The sequence below is a fragment of the Diadema setosum genome, chromosome 7 (genome assembly GCF_964275005.1).
Source record: "Diadema setosum chromosome 7, eeDiaSeto1, whole genome shotgun sequence".
Lineage (NCBI taxonomy): Eukaryota > Metazoa > Echinodermata > Echinoidea > Diadematoida > Diadematidae > Diadema > Diadema setosum.
Window position 1 is genome coordinate 5,328,597 of NC_092691.1, and position 17,059 is coordinate 5,345,655.

Genomic DNA, 17,059 nt, shown 5'->3' on the forward strand with positions numbered 1-17,059 from the left:
CACATATTTTCATCGCTTTTATCAAAAGTTACACCAGGCTATAAAATGGCAGTTACTTGATTAATAACGTATCATCTTGAGGCAACAAATGATAGTACTGTAAATGAACTTGTGGTCAGATAGGCCTATTTTTGACTACAAGAAGATAAGTATTCAAAAATATAAGACAATGTTATAGCATGTTGTAATTATGTTTTGTTACTTCGTATGTATCTGTAACCGATACGTATGTGTTCGTTTTAAGAGCACTTGTTCATCATTTTCATGTCCAGATACATTTCTCTTCATTGCCTTTTTGCATTTATGCAGCCTCTGTTACTCAACTATTTCGTTGTGATTTTTTTTTTTAATGTGTGTTTGTGTGTGTGTACGTATTCATCATGCCAAACCTAATGGTCATCATTTGATGCATTGTTGCCACGTAAACCTGGCAATATTACATATTTTGTGCAGCTGTGTAATGATCATAAGCAAAAAGAGTACAACTGCCTTGTACTCATCAATCACACTTACTTTGTAATTTAACTGTACGCCTTGCAGCTTGGATCAGTATTAACTTTGATTTGTACTATCAATATGTAATTTTTAAGTCACACATTTTAGTGATTCTTATTTTCTTACAGATTGTTTTTTTAATCTTTGTATTCTTACAGATTTGTTAATGCTATATTTTTGTTTCCTTTTTTTTTTTTAATTTCGAAAAGTGCCTGTTCAATAATTTACAAGGATTGATGTGTGCTCAGTATTTCAGTGTTGTGTTTTTGAGAAGGAGAATGGATGTGGTAAAACATGTCACTAGGAAAACCTTTTATTTAGAGAGTCTGGAGTGGAGCCTAGCAAAGTTCTCCTGAGAATTACGTTAGCCATGATAAATCCGTATGGGGATTTACAGTTATTTTGGAGGAGATGGCTTCGCCCTTTGCGTGCTCCGAGTGCATATTGGCACCGAAAACCCCATAGCGCTGTACAGTTGCAAGAATTAACCTTTCGAGAGGTACATGGGTCTCAATTGGTTAAAGTATTTCATACTTAATTACAATGTGTCCAATGAGCATGGAAGTGTAACAGCTCTACTTTCTGCTTGTATTTTGCTCTTGCTTTGTATTGCTCACCCAAACTTAAAGATAATAAAAAGTTTTGGTACCTCAAAAGTTTCCCTGAATTTCCGTGTTTCAGGTCAAAGTATCTATCATATAACTAACACTGTGAGACTTACTCGCCCCAAAGTGCTCTCATTTCTTAGTAATCATGCAATTAACTGCGACCAGCAGCCCCATACGCATAGCGACCAGCAGCCCCATACGCATAGCGTAATGGGGCTTCGCATTGTAGCATTCAGGATCATGACAGATTTAGTATCGCGGGTAAATATCAACTTAAAATCCACAAAATTCTTCAATTTGAAGACTTACCAATTAAGTTGAAGTCTTGAAAACAGGCTTCGGGTAACGTTTGGTTCTGCCAATAGTCCCTTTCTGTTCGAATTGATGACTGAATGTGACTCTGTCGAGAGGACCTTGGGAGAGCTACATACACTGATTACTACGACCAGCGCATCATACGCACACATCACATGCGAACAAATTTCAAATCCATGAACGGATAAGATGTTTGTGTGCGCATGCGCTGGCCGTCAATTCAGTGTAGTTCTCCCAAGGTCCTCTCGACCGAGTCACATTCAGTCATCAATTCGAACAGAAAGGGACTATTGGCAAAACAAAACGTTGCCCAAAGCCTGTTTTAAACACTTCAACTTAACTGGTAAGTCTTCAAATTGAAGAAATTTTTGGATTTTAAGTTGATATTTACCCGCGATACTAAATCTGTCATGATCCTGTAAGCTACAATGCGAAGCCCCATTTAGCTATGCGTATGGGGCTGCTGGTCGCAGTTAGCTACACAGTATGCATATGGGGCTGCACGCTGCTGGTCGCAGTTATCTCGCACAATACGTGTACATGTACTACCTCGCCGCCGTCGTACGGCGGCGGTTCTGGTACGAAACCATTATTGAATGATTACTAAGACATGAGAGCACTTTGGGGCGAGTAAGTCTCACAGTGTTAGTTATATGAAAGGTACTTTAACCTGAAACACAAACTAAGACAAGGAAATTCAGGGAAACTTTTGAGGTAATACCAAAACTTTATATTATCTTTAACCACCATCTGTCTCTTAGACTGGGCATTTTTTTAAGGCATCTCAGTGATGGATCACTGAAATTTTCTTGGAATATCAATGAATTAATGTTTTATCAGACTGCAGGTGGTCCCACTGTAAGGGAGTTTCATTGGCAGCATTTTGATCAATCTTTTCTTTTCTTAATACTGGCTTTGTACAAAAACAAGATGCCAAATTGCCAATGAATATTCTAGGATCACAGTAGATTCACAGTTGATATCAATTTTATTATGTATGCCTTTATTGTCCATTCTGCACATTTTGCATATTCCATTCTGCTAATTACACTCTCAAAGCACTTGTAATAAATGGCTCCCAGTTTTCTCACATGCTTACATCGTGTTGTTACGTCATGTATTTACTTGTTTTATCATAATAGATGGGGAGAATGTGTTATCAAATACAGTGTACTCCCATTATAAGGAGCACAGTTATAGCTAAATACTTGTACAACCACAAACAAAATCCAAGTCCCCAAATTATACTGTATACACCATTCAGATTTACCAAAAGTTCGATACAAAGTGTATAATGAAAGAAAACCGCCCGTCCCCGAGGGCTTCCTTATTGCGGGAGTGCACTGTAAATAACATGCTTTTACCCTTTTCAAGCCAACTTTACTGAAAGGCATGTCTTGTACATTGTCTAAAGTTTGCATGTTTCTCATGTACTACATGTATAGTGCATCATGATGTGTCCGATCAGGGAGGTGTTACAGAGATGGAGTGGCAACTCTTCGTAATTCATGCAAACACATGTTTGGGTTCAAGGCGTTACAATGGGATGTCTAGCATTCCATTACGCTTTGAAGTCATGCTCGGCACCGCTCTAGTTGCAAGACGAAGTTCGGAGACGAAGAACGCATTTCACCTTTCGTTGAATTACAAGTTTTATTTCACCGCAAAATTTTATGTGAAATACTCGAATTGATTTAGAATAGTTTAGGAAAGAATTCAATATTATTAACATGTATTTCTAGTTTCTTCGTAATTCGCAAATCGAAAGGAAATGAAGATTAGGCCCTCTTAAAAACCTAATTTTTTCTGTAATGCGCACATTTCCGCATGTTAATTTGTCTATCTTTTAATAAGGGATATTTTGATCTTTCAAATAAAGTACTCCCTTAAAGCGTGTTCCAGCGTGTTTTTAAACTATTTGCTGTTAAAATTGTGAGTTTTACACTGCATTTTGATTCGCTGCTCCAATTCAAGGTACACAAATTCATTGTTGCCATCACATTGAAGGAGAGAGCGAATTGCAGTAGGAGCAAATATTTCTAGATGTACGAGCGCTAGTCCGATAATTGATGCTCTCTTTTGTCAAAGCACATGGGTAACACCTGTAGTTGAACGCATAACTTCTCGGCGGTGCCGCGCATGACTTCAAAGGAGAGCTTTAGTTGCCTCTCCTTCTCTAGCACCAAGTAGGCCTGTATGCTGAGAAAGTATGAGGATAGGTTTTACACCTGCATACTGCAGAGCTGAGGAAATGATTTGTATTTGAAATGATTTAAGCAGTGACATCACATATTATGAGTTCGTGCTGTGTGTGTGCGTGTGTGTGTGTGTTGATGTGGGTGTGTGTGTGCGTGTGGGTGTGTGTGTTTGTGCGTGTGGGTGTGTGTTCGTGTGTGTGTGTTTGTATGGTAACAGCTGTAGTCGTATGTGTTGGCATCAGTAAGATGAAGGTTGAAATTATAATCTGTTAGGTAATAACATTCAGCATGAACGAATAGAATAGACAGATGAATAGAATTAGGAGAAGAGGGAGACATGGACGAAATGTTTTTGTTTTTGTTGTATTTATTTATTTTCAATTTCACATGTAAGATACACAGAAAACTTAAATCATACATGAATAATCAAAGATTACAAAATGGATAGATTACCCATTTCAGATTCATTATTAGAATGATTCTGTTCTTCCATGTGGTCCAATGCACATGACTATTATAAATGAAAATTATGATACATATACATTATAATGTATATTAAAACATACACATATAAACTGAATAATACATATGTCATCCCCTCACCGAAAAAAAAAAAAAAAAAAAAAAAAACGAACGCGGAGGTTCGGAAGCGTCGTCAATTGTTCGCGGATGTCGTTTTTACTTCGGCGAGAATAATTTCAAAACGAAATTGATTTTTTTTTTTTTTTTTTTGCGAATCTTTCCCGCACACTTGGTCGGGATTTGCTCGTGATTTGTTCTCGAAAGTGTCTTTAAAGCCTCGTCATATGCGCATGACCTTCGCAAGACATGCGCGATGTTCGGAAAATCTTCGTGAAACCCTTAACAGACCCCGAAACTTAAGGAGAATGCCTCGCGTATGTTTCGCGAAGTCTGCGAAGTTTTTCCTATTATTTAACGACGTAACCACAAACTGTTCGCGTACCTTTTGAGACATTCTCACGAACGTCCAAGGGGGTATCTCACTGAGCGGCGAACGTTTGCGAACGTAGCGAATTTGGGAATTCGCCAGGGTTCGTAAAGGGTTGCAAAAGTTTCGTTAACAGTCGCAAGAAAGTTCGCAAACGGTTTTTAGTGTCGCAAACAGTTTTTCTTGTCGCAAAGAAATTTTGAACATGTTCAAAATTTCTTTGCGAACCTTTGCGAATTTGTATTTTCGCTAACAGTTGCAAACATTCGCAAAACACTCGTAAGAATTTGCAAACGGTCGTAATACAGTGTCGCTAACATTTTTATTTGATTCGCCACTTTTTGTGAACAAGTTACCATATGGTTCCTATGTAACAGCTTCTGAAACAGACAAGGTTACACTCTAAGAAAGTTCTTGAAGCTCTTGACATCTCCATCATGTAATTGCTGCAAAAGCTTTTCATATTGACCAAAGTCTGTTCTCTGCAACAACCACTCTCTGACCCAAACAGTCTTTCTTTTCTTCTTCCTTTCTTGTTTTTCTTTATCTTCTTTCTCTTATGCTGCACAATAGCTGTAGCAGCAGCCTGACAAAGCAGCTCTTCAAGGATAGCAACACGTTGAGCCTCTTCTTGGCAGAAATTTATTTTCCATATTCTGGAAATCCATCTTGAACGGTAGTCACAAGAGATCTGAATTTAGTGGAAGGTTGTACGTTCGTTTTATGGTCTGACTATACATAATCGCGTGGTACTTGTCGCAAAGGATTTGCAAACAGTTGCTAATATTTGCAAAACTGTCGCTAACATTTGCTAACAGTCGCTAATAGTCGCCACCTGTGTTTCGCAAACACTTTCGCAAACGTTCGCTGAAGTGTTGCTAATTGTCGCTAAACATCGCTAAAAGTCGCTAACTGTTGCTAATGGCAGAAGCGAACCTTGATTTTTCGCAAACATTCGTCAGAAAAGTTGGCGAATCTCAAATTCGCTACGTTCGCAAACGTTCGCCGCTCAGTGAGATACCAGCTTAGCGCATGTTTGGCGGATATTCATGACCTCTTTAAAGCTCTACGTTTTTTACAGATCAAAATTGTAGCATACATCCACACATCAAACAACTATTGACAACTATATAAAAAAATAATGAAGACCAGCAAAGAGAACGAAATGTTTGACATACAAAAGAAAGAAAAAATCACTGTATACACTTAAAATGATTCTGAAGTATGCCAAAATTACATTTGAAACAAAAGATTACGTGTGGGAGAAACTGCAAAAAATCAAATGATTTAATAGTGGAGGTAGGTCCTCAGGAAAATAAAAACTGTAGGCACACACACAACAGAGAAATGAAAGGGAAAGAAAGTAGAAATAATAATAATAATAATAATAATAATACTTGGTTTTTATATAGCGCATTTCACACACTTCAGGGTTTCAATGCGCTTTACAGACTATTATTACCCCGGTCACTGGATACCTTATTTCCAACCAGCACTAACAGTGCTCATTCTCCACTCCCTGGGGAGCATTCCAGCCAGTCGCAGCCATTTTTACAGACGCGCACATGCTGATCAACCAACATAAGCTTTCTCATCCTACCGGGTACCCATTTATACTCCTGGGTGGAGAGCAGGAAAGAGAAAAATTTCAACTCAAGACAGCTATCATCTCTCCTTGGAAACATTTCTCCCATGATTATTGGGAAAAAAAAAAAAAAAAAAAAAAACGTTGTTCGCATTTCCGTCGCGTGTTCTTCGTGTACGTAACATGCTGTACTTTAGCAATGGTACACACGACATTCGCACATACGTCGTGAGAACTTCGTACAAGTTGCGCAAGAAGCTTCATTGTCGACATACATTCGGAGAAAAAAACTGTTCCTAATGTTGGATTTTGCCATTCGCGTCCTTCGCAAATCGTTCGCGTGCTCCGTGAAGCAGGTCTGCCAATACCCCATCTACGGCGAGTCAACGTCAGTCTAACGAAGCCTGCATACAACATAGAGGAAAGCTCGCGAAGGTAAAATCAAACTCGTAAAAGAAGGAAATTTGCATCTAATTTCTCAGAAATCCATGGAAAAGGATTAAACCAGGATTACTAGCTAGCAAGGGACGACCAAAAATTGGTCGCTCGAAAAATAAAAATAAAAATAGTACTACTAGTAGTAGTAGTAGTAATAATAATAATAATCATCATCATCATCATCATCATCATCATGATAATATTAATGATAATAATAACAATGATAATAATGGTAATAATAATAATAATAATAATAATAATAATTATTATTATTATTATTATTATTATTATTATTATTATCATTATTATTATTATAGTAATAACCTGTTGCGAGTAACCATTACATGCTGATGAAACATGAATATCCGGGTTGCTGTAGCTGAGGATCAAGCCTGCTGAGCCTGCTTTTTGTAGCTATCTCTGAGAGAAACGCTCTCAAGGAAGTGAAACATAATTATACAATTAAGGGAACATTATTTCTACTCTCCACGTGGCAGATAAGAGTTGTGAGAATGATCTTTTCAGAATCTCAGACATACATACGTGCATAGCGAAGGTCTACATGAGAGACAGACACACACATAGTTCCCCTCACACGCACACACACACACACACAGACAAGTGGAATGTAAGACATAATTTCCAGTCAGAAATGCTTGTACTTAGGAAATGAGGAAGTTCATTCTTTCCATGGTAAAAAAAAAAAAAAAAAAAAAATAATAAATAAATAAAATGATTTATCAGATTATCAAAATACTTTTCCCCTTTGCAATTGTACATAAGCTTCTTCTCTTTTTTCTTTTTTTTTTCTTCTTTTTTTTTGGGGGGGGCAGGTTCTTGTATATTGCCTTTAAGGTGCAAGTTTTCCGGCTTTTCACATTAATTTTGTTGTGAAGGCTCTATGCAATTTGTATTCAAAACCGAAACACCGTTAATAAGGTGACTAAAGAGGTGCCGATGTTAATCACTATTTTGAAAAAAGGTTATCGTGAGACAATCATAAAAGTGTCCATGACTAATATTGTAAAGAAGATAGGGTAATCGAGCAATTACTCACAATGATTGTCAAATGGTATTGACACCGTACTCTTTTCATTAAACCAAACGAATCAAATACACTCCTACATGCTTTCTATAGGTCTCGCTTTTGAAGTCACAGGAAATAATTAGGGATGGTACAGTATTGGTGGAGGTGAGGACTAGGCTTTTAACATTTTGTGAGATACCAAGAAACCACTTATGAAATAGTACAGAGCATACCATTCTAAGACGAATTCAAAGTTTATTTGCTGAAAATTGGTTTTGGAATGGCTGAGACATCCAAAAACAAAGTAAAATGAAGTGATCATAATAAAAGGTGGGTCCCACCTTTTATTAGGATTGCATTATTTTGTGTATCTCGGTCATTTCAAAACCAATTTTCATCACATGAAAGTTGAATTCCTCTTAGAATTACATGCTCTTTCATATTTCAAAAGAGGTTTCTCATTTTCTCGCCCAAAATGTTAGAAACCTGAAGTTTGGTCTCAACCCAAACTATAGATGATCCCTTTAATGGAATCACCACATTGTTTTGTTTGTTTGTTTTTTAAATCCTCCCTCATTTGTCTTCAAGTAACCAATGGTTTGTAATCATATTATGCATTTGAAAACGGACATTCTCTTTATCATTTTTTTCTCAGCTAGTCTTTACTGATTGATTTTTTCTTTCGTTGTTTACAAGTTAAGTTGAATTTTGGGTCAATCTCGTATTCTCGATTGTTCATATTGCGCTCCTGAGAGCGAAAGTGATCTCTACGCGTATCTCTATCTCTTACTCCCCGGAGATGTAGACATTATGCTTTGATTTCCGCCGGCTCTCCCACCAAGATGTCGTTTCAGGACTTGAGTAAAAACAAATAAACAAACAAACACTGCAATTCCAGCGGCGAATCCAGGGAGGACCGCACCGGATGCACACCCCCCCCCCTTTATCTTTTGTTGAAACAAAAGATATAAAAAGAAAAAAATGAGGGAGTGGTGCGTGCGCCCCCCCCCCCTTAATTTTGTAAACGCTTCCCCTCTTTACGGAATTCCTGGATCCTCCCCCTAATTCCACATATTTTGTGACATGTACGCTTTAATCTAAGGGTGGTATTGACGAGAAGGAATGTTACACATAAATGAACCGTTTTTACCTGAAATCACTGGATCTAAGCTTGAAACCTGACTTGACAACTTGAAAATTTGAGCTTAATATTGATCAGAGTTTTGAAGCGACCTGTTTCTCTTTTCATTGAGGATTGATGTCGTCGTATCGATGTAAAAATGAAAAACTGTTAAAATAATTACCTGCACGGTACATTGTCTCAGCGATATGCAGCAATTGCAGCGCCGGTTTTTCATTAATTACCAGTACACACAACGTTTTCATGTTTATATGATAAAGAAGCTTAATAAAAGACAGAAATGCTAATAAATAAGGTTGTTGCATGTCTCCAGGCATTCAATCTTAAGTTGATGACTAAAGATCGATTTGATTGATTTTTCTTTCTGTTTCTATAGGTCTGGAGACAAAATTTATCACGCTGACTATTGGAATTCCGGTCTGCTTTGTGGTGATATTAATTGTTGCTTTATCTATGGCTTGGTGCAACCATCACTGGAAAAAGTGAGTGTGAGCATATTCTACTGTCTGAGTGTGTTTGCATGTGTATTCCACAAATTGACATAATGTTACCGATAAGGACGCTCACACTATTTGAGATATATTTTGTGCTCTTCCCCAACTTTGCCCCATACACAACAATGATTCGATGAAGGGGCGATCAAGTGTGAAAAAAAAAAGTGTTTCAATGCATAATTATGTTTGAAAGTAAATATTTGGCAGAAGTCATTTTGATATGATTTGAAATATGCGATTTGCAATTATACAGTATATATATATATATATTGCATATCCCATATTTCAAATCATATCAAAATGACTTCGGCCCAATATTTGCATTAAAACGTAATCATGTATTGAAACAAAGCATATATAATATATATAAATTAGCGAAAAAGCTCTGCATTTACCTGTGTCATATTTCTCATATGATTCGCCGTTTTTTATCTTACTTCAATGACGTATACTGCTTTTCCCCAAAACCTTTGTCTCGTATCATTCTTTTGATTCCATAGAAAACGTAGGCGCCAAGAAGATTCAAATGCATCAAATTTCCGCTCACTGCAATCTGCTAATATATAATACCGATGCTTCTGCGGTGCGTCACAGTTTGCCGGAACGTCAGCGCAACAAAACTTGGGACGCCACAGCTACACAAGAGGGCTTGTATCACGTCCCCCAGAACTCTGCAGAGGTAGTTTCCGTAATTATTGTACCAAGTCGTTACTGTCGAACGGAAATTCTAAAAAGTAGTTAAGCCCTTGCTTCCATACCGTAAAAAACACACACACTCACAAACAATTTCCCTTAATTAATCAAATATCTCCTGTAGCAAGTTTTACAAAAAGTATTTCATTACTGCAAAGTTGACTTACAACCCAAAATCAAAAAGGAGTTTAGAAATGTAAATATATATATATATATATATATATATATATATATACATGTATATATGTGTGTGTGTGTGTGTGTGTGATATGAGAAAGGGAGGAGAAATCGGTGCGTAGCTTTGACATCATTATTCCTCTTACTGTTCCTCCTTTTTTTTTTTTTTTTTTGGAAAAGCGCAAGAGTTGAAAAATTGGTCTCCGCCGGGAACTGGGGAAAAAAAAAAAATATATATATAAACTTTCATTATCAATCACCTTTTTATTACAAATCTGTCAAAGATTTGTAGCATTTTCAGAGCCGAGTTTTCCTGCAAACTGTCACATAGTGTTACGCACTTCCACCTTTTTCAGATGCACTGCACGGAATTGGAATTTATTGCGCATAGAGTTGTAAAGGCGTTAACCTTGATGTCATGTTTCTAATTGATCTCTACGACAATATCCATATCAGTTAACATGGTGCATACGTGATGTTTTTCAAACACATTGTGTTTGTTTGTTTGTTTGTTTGTTTTTTCCATCTGAGAATTCAGATGGCATAGCCCACATTCAGCTGAACTATCTGCTCTTTGCGGTCCAGTTGAATGTGAGGCGCGACCACTTCACCGGGTAGTAAGGGAACAGTTAATATCGCCAATCAACACGATGCATCAACATGGTATCCTCTACTCTCCATTGTTTTTCTTTTTTTTTTTTAACAGGATCACACTCTTGAAGCGGTAATGATCAACAATTTAGCTGACACGATTTCCTTTCCTCTCCAGGACGTTCTACACCGAGATGGTGAAGACATTACGCAGTGTCAAGGCAACACAGGGGAATGCCGAGAAAGAGCAATACATGGACATGTCAGGAACTGTGAAGAAGAAAAAAGGACACGTCAAAATTATTAAATCTATGGACGCCTCTGCAACAGAAAATGACATTGATGAGAAAGGTTACGTGATTTCCAACGTAAATCCACGCAGAGCTGCTAAAGACGAACCTCCAGAAAGTTTTGAAAATCAAAAGACTTGTGACACTTACAGTGTCCAATCCTTTGGACAAGCAACCAGCATTGATCTGTCCATCCACTCCAAACCGACAGACAACGCTGTTAGATGTGGGGTCTTTGAGCGGCCAGTTTACGAAGACATTCCTTCAACTTTCGACCAATCTGCATCCGTCAGAGAACCGCCACATGACCATGAGTACTCGACTATCGAGAGAAGTGATAAACGTGACCCTCTTGCGATGGACCTGAACAATTTTCTATATTCTGTAAGAATATACTCCAGCAAGCGAAGACGAGGGTGCGAGTTAGATGAAAGTGGGTACCTTGTTATTGATGCATGTGCTGGTGAAATCGTCGAAGATCAGTATGTGGATATGGACAAAGAAGAACCCACCACAACATCTTTATATGAAGATATGTTGTGTTCCTAGAACAAGTCAAAGGACCCCAAAGGTCGAATCTAGATTACAATGTACAAGAGCTAATTCCTTGTAACCTTAAACTCTACAGATGCTTAAACTTAAACTCTACAGATGAGTTAGGGAATGAAACAACTTTATATGTAAAAGTTGAATCAGTATAATCGATGTTGAGTATTATAAGATAGACAAAATGTGTACAGTTATTGGCTTAATGTGAAAAATAGTGATGTTTCTTTTTTATTTTAGGCTTTATTACGAATGTTTTATATGGTAGATTTTTTTTTGATACAACTGACCTACACATATTATGTATGACATGTGATCTCTCGAACATTTATAAATCACTGCTCCCAAAGGTAAACAATACCTTTAATCTCATTAAGAAAACAAAAAGGTAATATCATGAAAACAAACACATTATCTAAAAGTTATACATGAATATGATTGTCAGAAAGAGATGTCTTTAGTGTCCATGTAGTATTGATGGTCACGCTGTGCATTCGAAAATAGATTCAGGCGATGTTTCACAACTCCATAAGCAAATTGAACATTTAATCATTTTGGAAAGCATTGATAAGCCCTGATCTCTGGTATAAAAAGATAGTGATAATTGCTAAAGCATATCATCGCCCAAGGATAGTATAATGCAGACGACATGATTTCTCATCCTGGTCCCTTTCGATATGGAAATTATTTTTTTTTACTTTGTGCATTCTTATAAGTTAATGAGACAGAATCATAATCTATTGAGAACATAATGTAAGATAATTTTATATAGAACGATTGTTACATCATGTTCGTTAGGTTTTCCTTAAGCGATTACATACTATACAACGTGTTCTGTTCCAATCTTATATACTTTGCATAGCATGATTATGATATCTCGGCAATAGGTGAATACATGATAAATAAAGTCACGTTTCGTATTTGACCTGATGCTACCATTTAGATTAAAACATCACTATTTTTCACTTTCAAATATCGCAATAAATAGAATATCAACAGTAGCAGTATATAAAGTAGACCTAGGCCCTATATTTTTCATAAGAATATTCTGAGTGAAAAAAATTAAGAAGGTGTTTAAAACAAAAACAATGTATTTTTTTTTTTACTGTAGTGTTGAATTTGTTCATTGTAGTAGGCCCTATAGCTGTTCTTTGTCGATATAATGATGATTATGATGATAACGACCCTCATCTCACAGTAGAATAACAAAATCCCACAAAGTGTTTCCTTAAAGAATATTCAACCTGGAATTTGAAATGTAAGTTGAAATAATAAGCTATGGACTAGAATCAGAATGAGCAAATTAATTAGGTGTTAGACTAAATGAATTATTGCTTTCCCGATTCTACGCACATTAAAATACGCCTTCACATATTATTTATTTGTTTGCTTCAGGTTGCCCATGAACACTCTGAGTACTCCATCAAATTCGTCAATACATTTTTCTAGTTATCCGCAATAAATAACATTGGGTGATATTTTGCATTGGCAACATCATGGCCGTTATTTACGGATAAACCGAGATGAATAAGTGATACTTGGTATACTACATTTCCTTATACTTTATTCTCTATATAACTATAGACTATAAAAATAACTTTGCACACAAAGTGTTTATAAATGACCGGAACATGACTGTTGCCGGGATTGCTCGTATTAAAAGATAAGCATATTTCTGTGTAACTTCAGGTGAACTTGGTGGCTATAATTACGTTTGTCCTGACTTGCATAAAGATTTTTTTTTTTTATATGCTAAAACGATTACTTACACAACTTGATACGATAACACACACACATTTTTCCACCAGAGCAAACAGATAATAACATCTGGAATCAGTCATAATGACCACATCTTAAAGGAGAGACTGCAATAATTCCTTGCTCTTCACTAAGCTATGACAATCTTCCAGCTATTTGGTGATTCTAGCATAGCTTGTATTTCCAATAGTGCTAATGGAAAGAGTGAGTAAGCAGTAATATCAATACCACACTTTCCTATCTATTACAGTCTTTATTGTTTTGAGAAAGTATCACGAATCTCATGTGTGGAGACTACAATCTTGTTTAAAATCGGATATCCGCCCTCAACGTGCACTCCCCTTTCAGGGTTAAATCTATCGCAGCAGTGTAGGTTTCATTCTCAAAACTGAAACCAACGAAGTGGCACTCTCTGTCAGTTCTGAGGATTGTCGTGAGATATAAGTGTGAACGATCAAAATATTCGCGATTAAGATGATCACGAGTCGAACGACAATTGAATAGATCGAAACAATGTAATATAATATGTAGATTAGAAGTGTCTTAGAGGTATTGGACATGATAGTGTGTCATCACGAATAGATAGAAACATTGTAATCAGTTTTGTTTAAGACATTTAAAAGGTATTAAAGTAAATTCTACGAAAGATGGAATGGAAGAGGTAATCATGGCAAAAAGTATCAAATGAAAATTCAAAATAATACAAAAAGGAGAAGAAAATACAACCTACAATTTATGAGCGTTTAAAAAATGAAGCACCAGTTCATGTTAGCAAGTTTATGAATGATCAGTTGTAGTAAAGCAGACGGTCGAAGTTTCATTGCAACTAGAAGTTAAACAAAATCATGAACTTACAATATATCATATGTTTATACTAGACTATGATGTCGGTTGGAAACCAAGTAGGGATGACAATGCAATAACTTTCTTATGTCTCCTACTGACTTGCTCTGCAAAATGTATATGTTTCCGCTTATACAAAATATGTAAATAAATAAATAGATAAATAGATAAAAGTATATATATATAATATATATATATATATATATATATATATATATATATATATACATATATTATAATATATATGTTTGTGTGTGTGTGTGTGGTGGAAGAATCTCAAGAAACGCGAAGGAATGAAGTATATGCCTGTAATCAGCATAAACTCATCAGATACAAAAAAAAAAAGAGGTTGAAGTTACTTTCATATGTACATGTTGCCATAAAACCCTATTTTTTCAATAATCAATAAATTATCAAGTACATTTTGTGATGGGATTACATCACCACCTCAATCTATATAATAAGTGTTGCGATTACTATCACAGTTACTTGAAATCATGTTAGACGTTGATATTCCATGATTTTTCAATTATGTCCGAATTTAATTGCATTTGAAAATCTTGTCAAAAAGTCTATAATAAATTCTCATGTCAATAGGACGAACTAAAATGGTTCGCTCGGGGAAAAAAGATAAAGTAATGAACCATTGCACACTAATAAAACATGAACATCAGGGTATCTGTATTGAGGATTAAGCCTGCTGAGCATCCATTTTTAGGTTTCATTGAGAGCAAAGCTCTCAAGGAAGTGAAACAGCAGGGAAAACATACCTGCTCTCGACGTGCCACATAAGAGTGATGAGAGATCAATTTAGAATCTCAATGATAGCGAGTACATGCATAGAGTTGGCCTTCATGAGAGAAAGACACGGACATATAATATACATAGGTATAGGCGTGTAATATGTATGTGTGTGTACGTATATACGTGTATTATGTATAAGTGAGAGAAAGGGTGAGACGACAGACGTAGCTTGAATCCTCACAGTATGATTTTTATTCTCAAGCTTTCGGGCCCTGCCCTTTATCAAGACTGGGAATCAAAGAAATCGGACAAAATAATGAAGATGGATACAGAATATATATACTGAATATATATATATATATATATGTATATATGAAGAGTTTGTTTGAAAAAACCGATAAGTCCATTTTTGAAGATTTTGAAGTACGGTCTCTGTCATAAAGTACAAAATAATACCTTTTAAATGATATATTGGTCACTACATATAAAGGTATATTTTTGAAGTTACGGTCAAAAGAAGCAAAAATTTTCTTATTATTCTCTTTGTTTTTCTTGACCTTTAATCGCAAATATCTCCATTTGACAAATATGGACTTATCGGTTTTTGCAAACAAACTCTTCATATATATATATATATATATATATATATATATACACATACATTGTGTTTTATATATATTGTGTTATATGTATATATATATATATATACATATATATATATGTATGTATATATATATAAATATATATATATATGAGATTAAAACCTAAAATGGCCAGGATAAAGCGTTTTAAATGCCATTTTAGGTTTTAGTCTCATATTATATATATAGTGCATGAGGCTGAATGCACTATAACAATATAAGCACCGACAAATTCTGAATTTGCCCCGAAGGCCAGTTATATTCAATGAGGCCGCAGGCCGAATTGAATATAATTGCCTGAGGGCAAATTCAGAATTTGGAGGTGCTTGGTACTTGTTATAGTGCAATAAGATGTCATGCACTATGTGATATATAAAATAGCATACATACCCAGGCAAGATAAGCCTAGATCATTTCTAACAGTTACACGTGTCTACACAAGCAATAATACCAGTTTCTTTGAACCTGTGTAGACAAAATCCTGAAGATCCAAAGTCAACTATAGAGTCTAGGGTCTACGTGGTTATATCTAACGTTTTCTAGGCCCTACGATAGGTTAGGTCTAGGGCCCTAGGGGCCCTGGCCTAACGTTTTTATACTAGATCTACGTACACTGTACGGTACTGTACGTCACTTACGAGCGACAGAGCTACAGTAGTTAACACTTGACCCTACAATAGGTCTAACACTAGCTACCATGCATCTAACAGTAACACTAACAGTAACACGTTAGACGCCCTACTTACTGCACTGTGGGTCCAGGACCAGGACTAGATGATGTTTTGTAGGATTAGGGATCTACTGGATTTAAACACAAGGCTCGTGCCAGGCCACATTGCTGCACATGCGGATTCCGAGAGTGTGTTGTGAATGTCGTAGTAAAGTTCATAGCGTAGCGTGATCAAAGAGCGCTTAGCGTATACTGTACACACCACACGCTGCCCATTTCCACGGTGCACTTCCGCGTAGAATGTACGGAGAAAGCGGCACAAATCTTGGGTTGACTTGCTCAGTAATATCCGTCGGATTGATTCTTTTTTCAGAACAGTAGGAGTCCAAAATTCGTAGGGCGTATTTGATGGCATCCTTTGTGTCCTTATTGTCTAAGATACTGTTTATATAGATCAGTCTCTTTAAAAGTAGGGAACCTGTTCATTTCAGCTTCCATGTTTAAATCTACCGCTGAAAGTCTGGTCCCATCACACAGTTAAGTAGCTGGCATAGCCAGCCTGCGAGAATTGAGAATAACGATAATATCGAGCAAAACATATCGTGGTTGTGGCGCAATCGTGTTGATAAGGTGCGGGATTCAAGTACTCGATGATTAAAATGAGGGAGCAAAAACCGATATCAAATCGATAGTGGGTTATCGTTTGCAATCGTTATATTTTGCGTGCACTATAACTTTTGTCGTGCACTGCCGGCCTGTATCATAAGTATGTATGCTATTTTATATATATATATATATATATATATATACATACATTGTGTTTTATATATATTGTGTTATATGTATATATATATAT

General features: G+C 36.3%; 1 pseudogene; it reads left to right on the forward strand.

Moving 5' to 3' along the window:
* Positions 1–9,209: 9,209 nt before the first annotated feature.
* On the forward strand, positions 9,210–11,550 carry LOC140230612 (uncharacterized; annotated as a pseudogene).
* Positions 11,551–17,059: the final 5,509 nt, after the last annotated feature.